Raw genomic sequence first — 17,066 nt, 5'->3', positions numbered from 1 at the left:
CCAGACAACCTGGATGAGGGCCAATCCCTTGATTGGCTCTCTTAAGTCAGTGATGTTGTGGGGCTGGTTTTGCAGCATCTTTAGGGCTTTAGCAATAATTCCTAGTAAATAGAAAATGGGAAATCAAAAGGAAGGGAGAGGGGGATGAAGAAGAAAGAAGGAAGAGAAAGACAGAAGGAAGGAAAAGCAGCAATGGGAAAGTGAGTCAAGGACTTGGGTAGTAAAGGATGAAATGCTGTTAGAACACTTTATTTCTGAGGAGAGAAATATATATATGCTTTTTTTTTTTTAGTATCCTATGAGCAAATATCTCATATTCCCTTTTATTTCCATTTTCTTTTCTCTCCTATTTTTTTCTGAAGTTGTTCTTTATATCAGGAGTATTCTTTGTTGCTACTAATTGAGTCATCATAGTTCTAGAGATAAACAAAACTTGGCACCTCTTCAGGGCAGAATCCAGCCAAATTATCTTCTTTTAGGCAGACAACTTTATCTACATATAGGAACACTGTCCAGCAAAACCAACCTCTTCCCTCATAAGTCAGGGTTGTTCTTGCCTGAGTCTTGCCCCTGCTTCTACCTGGGATGACCTAAACCTTTCAGAACATGACAGAATCAGTTCAGTTCAGTTGCTCAGTCATGTCCAACTCTTTGTGACCCTATGAATCACAGCACATCAGGCCTCCCTGTCCATCACCAACTCCCAGAGTTCACTTAGACTCACGTCCATCGAGTCAGTGATGCCATCCAGCCATCTCATCCTCTGTAGTCCCCTTCTCCTTCTGCCCCCAATCCCTCCCAGCATCAGAGTCTTTTCCAATGAGTCAACTCTTTGCATGAGGTGGCCAAAGTACTGGAGTTTCAGCTTTAGCATCATTCCTTCCAAAGAAATCCCAGGGCTGATCTTCAGAATGGACTGGTTGGATCTCCTTGCAGTCCAAGGGACTCTCAAGAGTCTTCTCCAACACCACAGTTCAAAAGCATCAATTCTGCGGTGCTCAGCCTTCTTCACAGTCCAAGTCTCCCATCCATACATGACCACAGGAAAAGCCATAGCCTTGACTAGACGAAACTTTGTTGGCAAAGTATGCTTTTGAATATGCTATCTAGGTTGGTCATAACTATCCTTCCAAGGAGTAAGTGTCTTTTAATTTCATGCTGCAGTCACCATCTGCAGTGATTTTGGAGCCCCCAAAAATAAAGTCTGACACTGTTTCCACTGTTTCCCCGAAGTGATGGGACCGGATGCCATGATCTTCATTTTCTGAATGTTGAGCTTTAAGCCAACTTTTTAACTCTCCTCTTTCACTTTCATCAAGAGGCTTTTGAGTTTGTCTTCACTTTCTGCCATAAGGATGGTGTCATCTGCATATCTGAGGTTATTGATATTCCTTTGGCTCCTTCATTCATGTAAAGTGTCAGCTTTCTTGCATTTTCACTTTCTTCTTTCAAAAAGCAAAAGACCATGAAAAAATCCTGTAAGCACTTTCTAAGTCATTTACTGCCAGAAACATCAAATTCTATTGTGTTACTCACTCAACTTTCTTTCCTTCAATGTTTAGATATTTCCAGCAGAGAAGATGGTATTTATTAGAGGGGAAATTTGGCAATAAGGGGGACAATACAATTGGAGGAAACATACACTCACCAATAGACCACATACATCTTCATGTATTTGCCTCTTATAAAATTTATTTCAAGCATAAATTTCGGACTTTAGATCAACAACAGAGGTGTAGACACTGAAAGCTCTCTCCTTACTTGACTGTGACATATAAACTGAATACTGTGGATTTCATACAATATTGAACAGAGCCATATATATTCTATAGAGTCATCCAGGAACAGCCAAAGAGGGGATATTTTGACAGGATTTAACAATAACTCCTTTGCTATCCAGAATGCGTCGATTTTCCCCTCTTTTACAGATTTCCATGTAAGATTACATTTGAAGAAATGGCCTTGCTATGTCAAGAATAGCAGCGGTGGTTACTGAATGGAAACAAACAAATGAAGTACCTTTGAAGTTCACTGATCTTATAGATTAGTAAATCACATCTTGGATACAATGAGGACTTAAACTGAGGGTTTTTTTTTTTTTTAAATCTCTGTTTCCCATAAGTAGGCTCTCAAGATGTGGAGAAGGTGAGGGTGATACAAACACAGAAATTACTGTATTATATGGTAGAGTAAAGTAGGGATAAGAGGTGATGCCAACAAGGTGCTATGCTGCTGCTAAATCACTTCAGCCCTGTCCGACTCTGTGCGACCCCATAGACGGCAGCCACCAGGCTCCCCTGTCCCTGGGATTCTCCAGGCAAGAACACTGGAGTGGGTTGCCATTTCCTTCTCCAAGGCATGAAAGTGAAAAGCGAAAGTGAAGTCGCTTAGACGTGTCCGACTCTTAGCGACCCGATGGACTCCAGCCTACCAGGCTCCTCTGTCCATGGGATTTTCCAGGCATAGTACTGGAGTGCTATAGTGGATTGAAATACAGATAGAAGCCATCTGAGTTTGACATAAGAGTGACATAACTGGGATGGTTTCATGATGGAGTTTTGAATGGTTGATGGGATACTGATGTGCAAAAATAGGAAGATAGTATATTTATCAATTCATTTAAGATCATTTTATAAAGTAAGTATATCTGACATCTTAGATCAAGGAAACTGAGATATTAATACATATAGCATTATAAGGTATCAGTGAATAATCAAGTCTGACAAAAACACAAGAAATGTTCATTTTTAACATAAATGTTGTATCTCTCATGATTATGCTCCCATGATATGCTATATATATGATTGTAGGGTCAGAGTGGAGAAATACTTGTATGGATTTTGTTATGCATTAGGGAGAATTATTTATGCCAATTTCGAGAGTTTGTCTTTATTCTACAAAGCAATAAGAACATAAGAAATTTTAGTGCAAGAGAGCAATATGTCCAGAATTAGAAAGAGAAACATTAACCTGTTTGAGGAGTTGTGGCTGTTGGGGCTGGTAGAGAAAAAGAAGCAGACCCAAAAGAGCTGGTAATATTATGACACTAAAAGTCAAAGAGGGCTCTGCCAGGTTAAAAGAAGCAAAGGATATGAGAGATACAGGAAATGAAATAGACCTTGACCACATGCAAGGAATGAGGCAGTCAGAAGAGCCAAAAAAGGCATCCAGCAATATGGGACTAGTTGGTCAATAAAAGAGTGAAAAATCAGAGAGAATGGGGGAGATAAATTAAGGTTTTATCCAAAAGCATCTGAATTCTATTTTTCGGTATTTCATTGACTTAGTACCAGAAATCACTAAAAAATGTTTAGTTTGCAACAAATGATAGAAATAAGGACTCTAAGGAACCTCTGCTAGACCCTATGGAATACCAGAACCAAAGCACGACTACCCACTGATAACAAGCAGTAAGTCACTAGTCACTTTCAACACTTAAATAAGACATACATTGTAAAGCATAGAGGATGAATGAAAATAAAATGGAAACAACCCAGACTTTTACAGAGCCAGCCTAAACAAAACCTAAAACTAAACAAAATAGAGGTTATGTTCTCCTTAATCATGTGTCCACTTCCTCCAAGAGTGTTTCATTCCTTTTGCCTGAATCCTCCCTTGTTTACTATCCCTTCATTGCCTTACTCTCAGCAGATAGTCAACTAATCATTAATGAAATAAATAATTTTAAAATGTTCACTCTTGAGATCATATTTGTATTGATGGACTGCTCAAACTGAAAAGCTTTCTAATCCCCTGAAAGTAAAACTCTCATACTGGAAGGACTCCTTTCCAGTGTCTTTCCACAATGCCCAGTGGGCAGCAGTTGCAACTCCAGCTGCTTAGATATTTTCTGTTATAACCTATTTGGATAGTGAAGACAGATGGATGAGGCAATGAAAGATGCTGAGAAAGACAAGCATGGACAAGAGGAAAAGAGAGCATAAGCCTTAAACACAGATCTCTGCCTGCACACCATATCATGTGTGATGGGAGCCAGGTAGGCCTAATCAGGGATGGTTTTTTCAAGAAAGCTCTATATGAATTGGCACTGAGAAGTTTTATTCAGCTCCACTGTTTCAACATGATTCTTTGATTCTAAGAAACTAAGCCACTTGTCTCATTTAACTGCACTAAGTCAAAAAGGGAACATATTTATTGCCTATTTTAGCACTGCTAAGAGATCTTAGCACTCTTAGCAATCTTAGCACTGCTAAGAGATCAATGCAAAGAAATAGAGGAAAACAACAGAATGGGAAAGACTGGAGATGTCTTCAAGAAAATTAGAGATACCAAGGGAACATTTCATGCAAAGATGGGTTCAATTAAGGACAGAAATGGTATGGACCTAACAGAAGCAGAAGATATTAAGAAGAGGGGGCAAGAACACACAGACTGCTGCTGCTGCTAAGTCACTTCAGTCGTGTTTGACTCTGTGCGACCCCATAGACGGCAGCCCACCAGGCTCCTCCGTCCATGGGGTTTTCCAGGCAACAGTACCGGAGTGGGGTGCCATTGCCTTCTCCGAGAACACACAGAAGAGCTGTACAAAAATGATCTTCATGACCAAGATAATCATGATGGTGTGATCACTCACCTAGAGCCAGACATCCTGGAATGTGAAGTCAAGTGGGCCTTAGAAAGCATCACTACAAACAAAGCTAGTGGAGGTGATGGAATTCCAGTTGAGCTATTCCAAATCCTGAAAGATGATGCTGTGAAAGTGCTCCACTCAATATGCCAGCAAATTTGGAAAACTCAGCAGTGGCCCAGGACTGGAAACGGTCAGTTTTCATTTCAATCCCAAAGAAAGGAAATGCCAAAGAATTCTCAAACTACCACACAATTGCACTCATCTCACACATTAGTAAAGTAATGCTCAAAGTTCTCCAAGCCAGGCTTCAGCAATATGTGAACCGTGAATTTCCAGATGTTCAAGCTGGTTTTAGAAAAGGCAGAGGAACCAGCGATCAAATTGGCAACATCTGCTGGATCATGGAAAAAGCAAGAGTTCCAGAAAAACATCTATTTCTGCTTTATTGACTATGCCAAAGCCTTTGAGTGTTTGGATCACAATAAACTGTGGAAAATTCTGAAAGAGATGGGAATACCAGACCACCTGACCTGCCTCTTGAGAAACCTATACGCAGGTCAGGAAGCAACAGTTAGAACTGGACATGGAACAACAGACTGGTTCCAAATAGGAAAAGGAGTGTGTCAAGGCTGTATATTGTCACCCTGCTCATTTAACTTATATGCAGAGTACATCATGAGAAACGCTGGGCTGGAAGAAGCACAAGCTAGAATCAAGATTGCTGGGAGAAATATCAATAACCTGAGATAATCAGATGACACCACCCTTATGACAGAAAGTGAAGAGGAACTAAAAAGCCTCTTGATGAAAGTGAAAGTGGAGAGTGAAAAAGTTGGCTTAAAGCTCAACATTCAGAAAACGAAGATCATGGCATCTGGTCCATTGCTTCATGGGAAATAGATGGGGAGACAATGGAAATAGCATCATTTTTGGGCTCCAAAATCACTGCAGATGGTGATTGCAGCCATGAAATTAAAAGATGCTTACTCCCTGGAAGGAAAGTTATGACCAACCTAGATAGCATATTCAAAAGCAGAGACATTACTTTGCCGATAAAGGTCCATCTAGTCAAGGTATGGTGTTTCCAGTGGTCATGTATGGATGTGAGAGTTGGACTGTGAAGAAAGCTGTGGGCCAGAGAATTGATGCTTTTGAACTGTAGTGTTGGAGAAGACTCTTGAGAGTCCCTTGGAGTGCAAGGAGACCCAGCCAGTCCATCCTAACAGAGATCAGTCCTGGGTGTTCATTTAACCAGTTGATCATTGACTGATGCTAAAGCTAAAACTCCAATACTTTGGCCACCTCATGCAAAGAGTTGACTCATTGGAAAAGACTCTGATGCTGGGAGGGATTGGGGGCAGGAGGAGAAGGGGACGACAGAGGATGAGATGGCTGGATGGCATCACCGACTCAATGGACGTGAGTTTGAGTGAACTCCAGGAGTTGGTGATGGACAGGGAGGCCTGGTGTGCTGCAATTCATGGGGTCGCAAAGAGTCGACATGACTGAGTGACTGAACTGAACTGAAGAGATCTTAAAAGTTATGATTGCAAGAAGAAAATTGTAACTATTTCTAGCGATGGATGTTCACCAGACTTATTTTGGTGATCATTTTGCAATATATATCAAATAATTACGTTGTACACCTGAAACCAAAATAACATTATATGTCAATATTATCTATGTATAATGATACCTGAAACTAAAATAGCATTATTTGTCAATGTGACCTATGTATAATGATCATATAATCATTATGTTATATACATAACACATATGCATACCTTCAGTTAAGTTCAGTCACTCAGTCATATCCAACTGTTTGAGACCCCACGGACTGCTGCACATCAGGCTTCCCTGTCCTCCACCGTCTCCTGGAGCTTGTTCAAACTCATGTTCCTCAAGTCGGTGATGCCATCCAACCATCTCATCCTCTGCCATTTCCTTATCCTCCTGCCTTCAATCTTTCCCAACATCAGTGTTTTTTTCAATGAGTCATTTCTTTGCAGCATTTGGTCAAAGTATTGGAGCTTCAGGCTCAGCAGCAGTCCTTTCAATTTATATTCAAAGTTGATTTCCTTTATTATTGACTGGTTTGATCTCCTTGAAGTCCAAGGGACTCTCTAGAGTCTCCTCCAACACTGCAGTTAAAAGCATCAATTCCTCGATGCTCAGTTTCCTTATGGTCCAGCTCTCACATCCATACATGATTACTGGAAAAACCACAGCTTTGACTAGATTAAATTTTATTTATATATATAAACATATATGTACACACACCTATGTAAGGAAAAGTTTTGAAACGGAATATGATTATATTTTGGAAAAGAAAACAAATCAACTAGTATAATTTTTTTTTCAAATGTACATTTTAGCTATCATGTTAGGTCTAAAACCTTATCTTCAAATGTAGTTAATGTTTATGCTGATAAAGGAAACAGAGATGTGTCTTAACCTTGTAACAGTAATTGCAGAACAGCTTATTTACAATAGATATTCAAAACCACAAAATTTTGAAACCTGTAGGCCTGCCCAGTGCTCTGCTACTGGTCATTTAACCAGCTGATCATTGACTTAATTCCTCCTTGACTCAGAAACTCTTATAGGTGCTTAGTTTACATAAGTAAACAAAGCTGGCAGACACTTGTCCTCATGGAACTTATATTCTAGCTAGGGGAAGACAGATAATCTCCAATAAACATGAATCCAAGTACATTATATGATATGTTAACAGGTAATCTGTACTCTGGGAAAAGAAATAGTAAAGCAGAGGACGGGGATTAGGGAATAAAGGTGAAGAAAGGGAGGTGATTTAAAGAAAAACAACTTAGACCACACTGAGGGGAGCAAACATGCTTTCTTTCATTCAAGATTCAGGTTTTCCCCTGTCCAGGCAGGTCTCTTGGTCTTCGACCCAATTTCAAAAATGTTCCCATCTCTGAGACTATGCAAACACATGCAAACATGGATGCTCTGAACATTCTGCTTCTCTTCAGTTGAATTGGTTTCATGAAAAATTTTTGGTAAACTCCCCCAAATTAAGTAACATTTTATGCAGCAAATTTTGATAATTTTCTGTTTCCTGAAGAACTAATCTCCAAATTATTTTCCATTTTTTAACACACTGTCAGTGGCTTAATAACATTATGTAAAATATTATATATGCATTGCTATTTTCATATATTATGACATTTAAAAATATGCACAAAATATAAATTAAATGACAGTGAAATAAAAATAAATAGAAATGGAAATGCTAACATTTTCTTCCCCAGGGAATGAGGACACTCATTTCTATTGCCACTGGACTAATGGATTTAGAATGTACACACATGATTATTCAACAGATATTTAACTATCATAATAAAATAATTTCTTCTACATATAGCTTCAATCAAAGTTCTCAGACTGTCGCCAAGGGCTGAGAATACAGTTATATGTGAATAACTCTCTTCATATGCATATATAAAAATTTGTGATTTTATATATATATATATAAATATATAAATTTATATATATATAATAAAAATATATAAATATATATATATAAAATTAAGTAATCATCTTTAGTTATTTTATTATTCCATCAATTCATCTACTGGTAAATAATCCAAAGTCTACAATAGATTTCTTTTTTCCGAGGGTATAAATCTCAAGGCATAATAATAGCAGAGCAATGACCTAGAAGAATAAATAAATGTCATATGGATATCATTGTACATATCCATTTGTAAGGAAAATTAATGAAAACATGCAGAAGACTTACAGTTTGCTGACACAGAAAGTGTACTCACTCAGAATTGAATATACATATCACCTAGAAAAAATACTTTTTCAGCTTCCCATGACTTCTAAAGAAAGGACTCCATGACTTTCATCTCCAGCCTACTGTGGACTCCTTTCCACTTTCCTCCTCAACTTCCCTCCATGAAATCTCTTCCCTTGGTTATAAAACACACCTTGGGCTTCCGGTTCAGACAAGATGGCCTTGATCTCTTTGTGCCCACTCCTCTGTTTGTTCTTGAAATAAGAAAAGACCACTAAAGGAGACCTTGTGTATTTGGCAAGAAGAAGGTGAACTAGATTAGGACCTGAAGAATGGAAGAGCAACACAGCAGCACCTAAGAGAAGACAAGCCAGGCCCAGCATTCCTGACCTCCAACCTAGTGTCAGAAGGCAGCCTGAGTAGGGCTGTTCCTCCCAAGGAATAAATGTGAAGGAACATCAGGTGGTGGTTTAGTTGCTAAGCTGTGCCTGATTCTTTGTGATCCCATGGACTGTAGCTCACCAGGTTCCTCTGTCCATGGAATTCTCCACGCAAGAATACTGGAGTGGGGTCCCATGCCCTCCTCCAGGGGATCTCCCCAACTGAGGGATCAAACCCAGGTCTTTGCATTGCAGGCAGATTTCTTCCCATCTGAGCCACTAGGAAAGCCCAAGAAACTCATTAATGGCAAGGATATTTGGAAAATAAAAGGATAAAAAATATGTTAAAATCAGATAAAGTAGACTTTAGAACAAAGAAAATTTCTAACAACAAAGGAATACAAGGACATTACATAAGGAAAAAGAATCAATCCAGCAGGAATACATAATAATCCTAAATATATATGCACCAAACAATATAATCTCAAAATACTTGAAGCCAAATTATATACATCTTCTGAATAGTCCTATAACATTTAAAAAGATTGAAAATGTAATATAAAACTTTTGAAAAAAAACATCAATCCATGAGAGAATTACAACAAATATTTTAAAAATTAAGAATAATTTGACATACTCTCCTCAAGAAAATAAAAGAGTAGGAAAACATTCCCAACTAATTTGATGGGGCCAGTATTGCTCTATACCAAAATCAGATAAAGGCAGTACAAAAAAGGCAAATTTCAGACTAGCGTCTCTCACAAATTTGGAATTAAATGTTTTCACTCTAACACATACAAATCAGCCAAATGAATCCAACAATGTATAAAACCATCTCTTGATCGTTTCTGGTCCCTTCCTAAGTCTGGTCACATTACCTATCTCTTCAAAGGGTTTAACTGAATCAAGGATATAAGCAGTTAGGGTCCCAGTAATAATATTATGATACCAGAAATACAGTGACAAATGCTCAAGTCTAGGTCAAATCAGAAACTGACGTCTCCTGTTAAGTTAATCATACCAGTCATCCTAAATGTCTAGAAAAAACAACTGCAACTAGATTCATAAGATAAAGAAAACATAGCTACTATATAGAAATGGTGGGTATGTTTGATATTCTTTATATGCCCCTCGGGAACCCTGTTGATCATTTTCTATTATGTTATGAACCTTCGAAGGCTAAGAAGACCAGACTTTATTCCTCTAGCTCTCCTGGCCTCTGACTTCTACTTGAGTTTGGCCAGGGGTGGACATGTCAGTGGAGAAAGAGATTAGTGGATTGATTCTTTCTTCTGACTCCTTTCTTGCTGGAAAGTGGCCAAGTTTCTTCACTGAAGCCCAGAACTGTGGTCAGAGGCCCTCAAGTTTATCTGCAGGTATGTACACATCTCTCTAGAAACTGCAATATCCACTTTCTTCCTTTGCCCTGTGGGCCTAAAATGTTCATGTATATATCCATGTTTTTGCCTCTCTCAAAGAGTTTTGCTTTTCCTTTTAAGTTGTCCTTAGCTCTGATACAGCTTCTAAATCCTTAATGTTCATTGTGTGTTAGTTGCTCAGGCATGTCTGACTTTTTGTGACCCCCATGGACTGTAGCCTGCCAGGCTACTCTGTCCAAAGGATTCTTCAGACAAGAATATTGGAGTGGGTAGCTACTCCCTTCTGCAGGGATCTTTCCTGACCAAAGGTCCAACCCAGGTCTCCAACATTGCAGGCAGATTCTCCACCATTTGAGCCACCAGTGAAGCCACTTTTCTTTATTTTCCTTACCTGTGTAAATCATCTCGATTTCTGACAATGATAGGGGTGGCTATGGAGCTGTTAAATAAAGATGGTCCCTCAAAGAACTATCAGTAAACTGTTTACAACAAGAGGGGGACATCTTTCTTCCTGACTCCAAAATCATAAATATAAAACATGTCACAGGTCATGTAAAAATAAGCCCTTCTAACACCATACACAAAAATAAACTCAAAATGGATTAAAGATCTAAACGTAAGACCAGAAACTATAAAACTCCTAGAGGAGAACATAGGCAAAACACTCTATGACATACATCACAGCAGGATCCTCTATGACCCACCTCCCAGAATATTGGAAATAAAAGCAAAAATAAACAAATGGGACCTAATTAAACTTAAAAGCTTCTGCACATCAAAGGAAACTATTAGCAAGGTGAAAAGACAGCCTTCAGAATGGGAGAAAATAATAGCAAATGAAGCAACTGACAAACAACTAATCTCAAAAATACGCAAGCAATTCCTACAGCTCAACTCCAGAAAAATAAGTGACCCAATCAAAAAATGGGCCAAAGAACTAAATAGACATTTCTCCAAAGAAGACATACAGATGGCTAACAAACACATGAAAAGATGCTCAACATCACTCATTATCAGAGAAATGCAAATCAAAACCACTATGAGGTACCATTTCACACCAGTCAGAATGGCTGCGATCCAAAAGTCTATAAGCAATAAATGCTGAAGAGGGTGTGGAGAAAAGGGAACCCTCTTACACTGTTGGTGGGAATGAAAACTAGTACAGCCACTATGGAGAACAGTGTGGATATTCCTTAAAAAACTGGGAATAGAACTGCCTTATGATCCAGCAATCCCACTGCTGGGCATACACACTGAGGAAACCAGAAGGGAAAGAGACACATGTACCCCAATGTTCATCGCAGCACTGTTTACAATAGCCAGGACATGGAAGCAACCTAGATGTCCATCAGCAGATGAATGGATAAGAAAGCTGTGGTACATATACATAATGGAGTATTACTCAGCCATTAAAAAGAATACATTTGAATCAGTTCTAATGAGGTGGATGAAACTGGAGCCTATTATATAGAGTGAAGTAAGCCAGAAGGAAAAACACCAATACAGTATACTAATGCATATATATGGAATTTAGAAAGATGGTAACAATAACCCGGTGTACGAGACAGCAAAAGAGACACTGATGTATAGAACAGTCTTATGGACTCTGTGGGAGAGGGAGAGGGTGGGAAGATTTGGGAGAATGGCATTAAAACATGTATAATATCATATTTGAAACGAGTCGCCAGTCCAGGTTTGATGCACGATACTGGATGCTTGGGGCTGGTGCACTGGGATGACCCAGAGGGATGGTATGGGGAGGGAGGAGGGAGGAGGGTTCAGGATGGGGAACAAATGTATACCTGTGGCGGATTCATTTCAATATTGGACAAAACTAATACAATATTGTAAAGTTTAAAAATAAAATAAAATTAAAAAAAATAAAATGGATAGCCAACAAAAATCTATTGTATAGCACATGGAACTCTGCACAGTGTTATATGGCAGCCTGGATGGGAAGGGGTTTTGGGGGAGGAATGGATACATGTATATGTATGGCTGAGTCCTGTTGTTGTTAATTGGCTATACCCCAAAACAAAATAAAAAGTACAAAAAATACAGAGAACATTCATTCTCACAAAAAATAAAGCTTTAATTGAATGTAACAACAACAAAAAAATAAGCCGTCAGAAATCAATGATTTAAGTATGAATTTGGTCAAAGTGCACAAATTTTAAGCTGTAAGATGATGCATAAGGTCTGAGGATCTAATGTGTAACATGGTGACTAAGGTTTGTAAAGTGTTACTGACATTTGTGGGGCTTCCCAGGTGGTGTTTGTGGTAAAGACCCCTCCTGCCAGTGCAGGATGCATCTGAGATGTGGGTTGAATCCCTGGGTCAGGAAGATCCCCTGGAGGAGGGCATGGCAACCCACTCTAGTATTCTTTCCAGGAGAATCCGCATGGACAGAGGAGCCTGGCAGGCTATAAACTCCATGGGGTCACAAAGAGTTGTACATGACTGAAGTGACTTAGCACACATTTAAAAGAGTAAAACTTAAAAGTTCTTACTAAAAAAGATCTTTAAAAGGTAAACATGTGAGGTGATATTAATAGATATGTTAATAAAATCAATGAGGGAATCCTTTAATAATGTACACTTATTTAAATTATCATGTATACTTTAAATATCTTGCCATTTTATCTGGAAATTATATTTCAAAGAAACTGAAAAAAGGAAAAAAAAGCAATAATTTCAATGCTTTTTTATATAAGTTTGTAGATATTTCAGCTATTACACTTGGCATGTAAAAGACTTTTTAAATTCCAGATATTTACCACTGGTCATTCAGAAAAGGAAGAAACCTTGGAAATTACCAAGACAATCCTCCCAAATTAAAGATACATTAGTAAATCGAAGAATGTTTAAATCACATATCTAAACCTATAAAACTCGATGTAAAAGTAGCAATATAAACCAAGTTTCCTAAGTTTAATTGAATCTTTACCTAATTATTGGCAAATGGAAATATCTCCTATGTTCTGCAAAACTTGATTTTATCTCTTTCACAGAACTGATAATATTCCACCTTGTATTCACTGGCCAGTTTTCATAAGTTTTACTAAGTAAATTAAATTCCTTGAAGGTTCAATCCTGGCCTCTCTGTTCTCACTCTACAATCTCAGATATGGCTAGAACTCTATAAATGCCATTTCTTCTCCCTGGAAGACCCTCTCGCTTTTACCTGATTACGTCCTTGACATCTTTCAGATCTCAATAAAAACCACTTCCTCAAAGCAGCCTTTCGTGACTCTAACACAGCTCAGGTCTCCTTGTTATATGGACATATGGCATTCTGTGTTTTTCCCTCTTGGCACGTGTCCCAACTGTGGTGCAACATTTAACTTTGAAATTCACTTCTTTCTGTTTTTCTGTTAAAATTTAAGTCCTAATTCACAAAGTCCACATGTGTGCTCTTCACTGCTGTACATTCTTTGCATCCAGCAGGCCTTCATTATGTGTTTGTTCAATGAAACATTTTTATTCATGCAGAATAAAATATCAATGAATATTGATGCTGCTCTCATGGCATACAGTGAACTAAAACCATTGAGGTCTTTTCTTCCCACCCAAACCCTCATATCCTGATTATTTGGACATAATTACAAAACTAGAACTGTGGGGGCTTCCCTTGTGGCTCAGTTGGTAAAAAATCTGCCTGCAATGTGGGAGGCCTGGGTTTGATCCCTGGGTTGGGAAGATTCCCTGGAGAAGGGAAAGGCTACTCACTCCAGTATTCTGGCCTGGAGAATTCCATGGACTATATAGTCCATGGGGTCACAAAGAGTTGGACGCGACTGAGCGATTTTCACGTTCACAGAACTGTGGATGCATTTGCTTTTAATTGTTACCCTATTAGATGGAAAGCACTGGGTGTTCAGTCTTTTATTCCACATACACTAGCCCTCACAGTTTCATGTCCTAAGATAATGTAATAATCGAATCACTGACTAAAAGCCTGAATAGGACAGAACTAGAGACAGTGCTCGGAACCTGCCGCTTGAGTCTACTTTTTACCATAGGATTCTCAGCTTCACTAGAGGAGTTCAGTTTCTTAGCTGTACTCTCTGATCTTGACAGATGAAAATACTTTAAGGAGAGTCTACAAATCAAATATTCTTTCATTGTACACAAACACCTACTCCCTCTTTGAAGGTTCAAAAGAAATTCACCTTCTTGATGAGTTGTTACCTATTTTTCCCAGATGAAAGTACCATCTTCCTCCTTATGGCTTCCTAATTTCACTCTCACCATTTTTATCTCACTGACCACAGTCTGACTTATAGTTAATTATCTGAACAACACAAATTCCCACTCCTTTAATTCAGTTCCCTTGGGGCTACAAAGGCTATGCCAACTGTCCTAAAGTTACTGTTTACTGAATATCAACCATGGCAGAACTGGCCAGCCATTTGTTCTTTCTGAGGTAAATATTATAATTAAAAGCCTCTGGTATTTTGGATAAACTGACAACCAGACAAAACCTTAACTGCTATTCCAGATAAAAGTTCCTTTTGTGTTAACTTTGTTCTTTTAGAGAGCCTCATTCTAGATAGCGTTCAGGTGAATAGAAACAGGACTGACTGATAAGTTAAAAAAAAAAAAAACAACACTGTTGCAGGATACAAAAGTAGACGTATCATGCATCTTCTGTATACTTCAAGACCCATTTTGTTTGGAGCTGGCAGCTCAGACAGTAAAGAGTCTGCCTGAAGTATGGGAGAACTGGGTTCCATCCCTGGTCAGGAAGATCCCTGGAAGAGGGCATTTCAAACCACTCCAGTATTCTTGCCTAGAGAATCCCCATGGACAGAGGAGTCTCGAGGCCTGCAGTATAGGGGGTCGTCAGTCCATGGGGTCATGAAGTGTTGGACACGACTGAGCAACTACACACAGCAAACTTCTCAAGGTGACATATTGACATTTAGAAACAGTTTCTCTCACTAGTGTGCTTAACTACAACTCCTGCTATTCAATGGAAGATCAAAGATAAAAGTAACATTCCATAACAGTCAAGTAATTATTTCTATCAAGGATTTTTTCTTAAAGCTAAGCTAGAGAAATACACTGTGGGATAGAGCAGATAATGAGAAGTATAAGAGATCCAAACATGGAAGCTGCACAACCAATCGATACTTTTCTTTTCGGGAAAAAGAATAAAACCTCAGTTTGGAATCATGTTTTATACAGAGATTTGCATAATCTTTGGAAATGTAAATGATTTTCTACTCTAATTTTCTTTTTCCAGTTGAGAAAACCAAGGCCTAGAGAAGTGAAGATAAGTTTTCAAGTCAAAGAGCAGTTACGTTAGGATTCTGAAGAGAGCCCAGTGACAGGCCTTAGGGTCCAATAGCTTCATCTTTAGACTGACAGGCTGGAGATTGGGGTACCAGTTAATGGTGCCGTCTTCAGGCTGAATTGCTTTGATTTTGGGAAACCTCTATCTATGCTCTTAAGGCCCTCAACTGATTGCATAAAATCCACAGTCTATTGGTTTAAATGTTAATTACCTCTAAGAAAATATCTTCCCAGGCGAGCATGTCAAAGAACTACAATTAGAAAGAAATGTACAATTCTATGGAGTATGTTACCATGTGCCACTTTATTTGGAATTGTATATCTATGCTACCTGTTTCACATTCATGACCTTGGAAGGGAAAACAAGATTGACAATTTTCTTGTTTTCCATTTAATCATGTCCAGTGTTTTAGTGCATTCAGGCTGCTATTACAAAATGCCAGAGGCTGGGTGGTTTATAAACCACTTTATTTATCATAGTTCTGGACACTAGAATTCCAAGATCAGGGTACCAGTATGGTAGAGTGAGTGAGGGCCTCTTCCAGGACATATCACTAAATAGAAGGGATGAGCAAGTATTTCAGGCCTCTTTCACAAGAGCCCTAATCCCATTTATGAGGGCTCTGCCCTCATGACCTAATCATTTTCCAATGGTCCCCCCTCCTAAAATCATCACTTTGGGGATTAGATTTTCAACATATGAATTTTGGGAGAACACAAGAACTTAGACCATGGCACCCATCAAGGAGACTGACTTGTAAGGTAACTCAATGCCTCATCCATACTGAATGCTCTGTGGTGCTGATAAGAAGCCAAGGACTAAGGAAGATGAATAAGGACCAGCAGCCCCTGGTGGAGGGTCTGAGATGGATAACTCCTTGATGGATTTCACAATAGTATATGAGTATCTCCAGGGTCTTCCTTGGTTATCAGTCATTGAGCAATTCCCCCGCCCTGCTATTCATGTTCCTATTTGAAATATGAGTTAATTACTGAGTTCTTAGACAAAGTACCAGTTGACCAACATGGAAACATCACAGCCATGCATATGGAGAAAAGGGCCTTAGACAGATACAAATTTCAGAGTAGAACATCCTCAAGCTTTATTCACTTTAGATAGCAATTATAAGTTTGGGGATTTCCCAAGACCATTCTTGAATTCCATAATCAGCTAGGATTCCAAGAGCTCACTGAAAGGTGTTATGCATGTGGTTATGATTTATTCCAGATCTTTGATTTATTTTTAATTCATTTTTTATTTTTAGTGCAATATAATTGATATACAATGCTATAAATGTCAGTTTTTGTTGTACAAAGCTAGTAAAGTAATGCTCAAAATACTCCAAGCCAGGCTCCAGCAATACGTGAACCATGAATTTCCAAATGTCCAAGCTGGTTTTAGAAAAGGCAGAGGAACCAGAGATCAAATTGCCAACATCTGCTGGATCATTGAAAAAAGAAGAGAGTTCCAGAAAAACATCTATTTCTGCTTTATTGACTATGCCAAAGCCTTTGACTGTGTGGATCACAATAGACTGTGGAAAATTCTGAAAGAGATGGGAATACCAGACCACCTGATCTGCCTCTTGAGAAACCTGTATGCAGGTCAGGAAGCAACAGTGAGAACTGGACACGGAACAACAGACTGGTT

Source organism: Bos taurus, chromosome 23, assembly GCF_002263795.3.
Source record: "Bos taurus isolate L1 Dominette 01449 registration number 42190680 breed Hereford chromosome 23, ARS-UCD2.0, whole genome shotgun sequence".
Lineage (NCBI taxonomy): Eukaryota > Metazoa > Chordata > Mammalia > Artiodactyla > Bovidae > Bos > Bos taurus.
The sequence above is the reverse complement of the archived record's forward strand: the minus strand, read 5'-3'. Positions refer to the sequence as shown.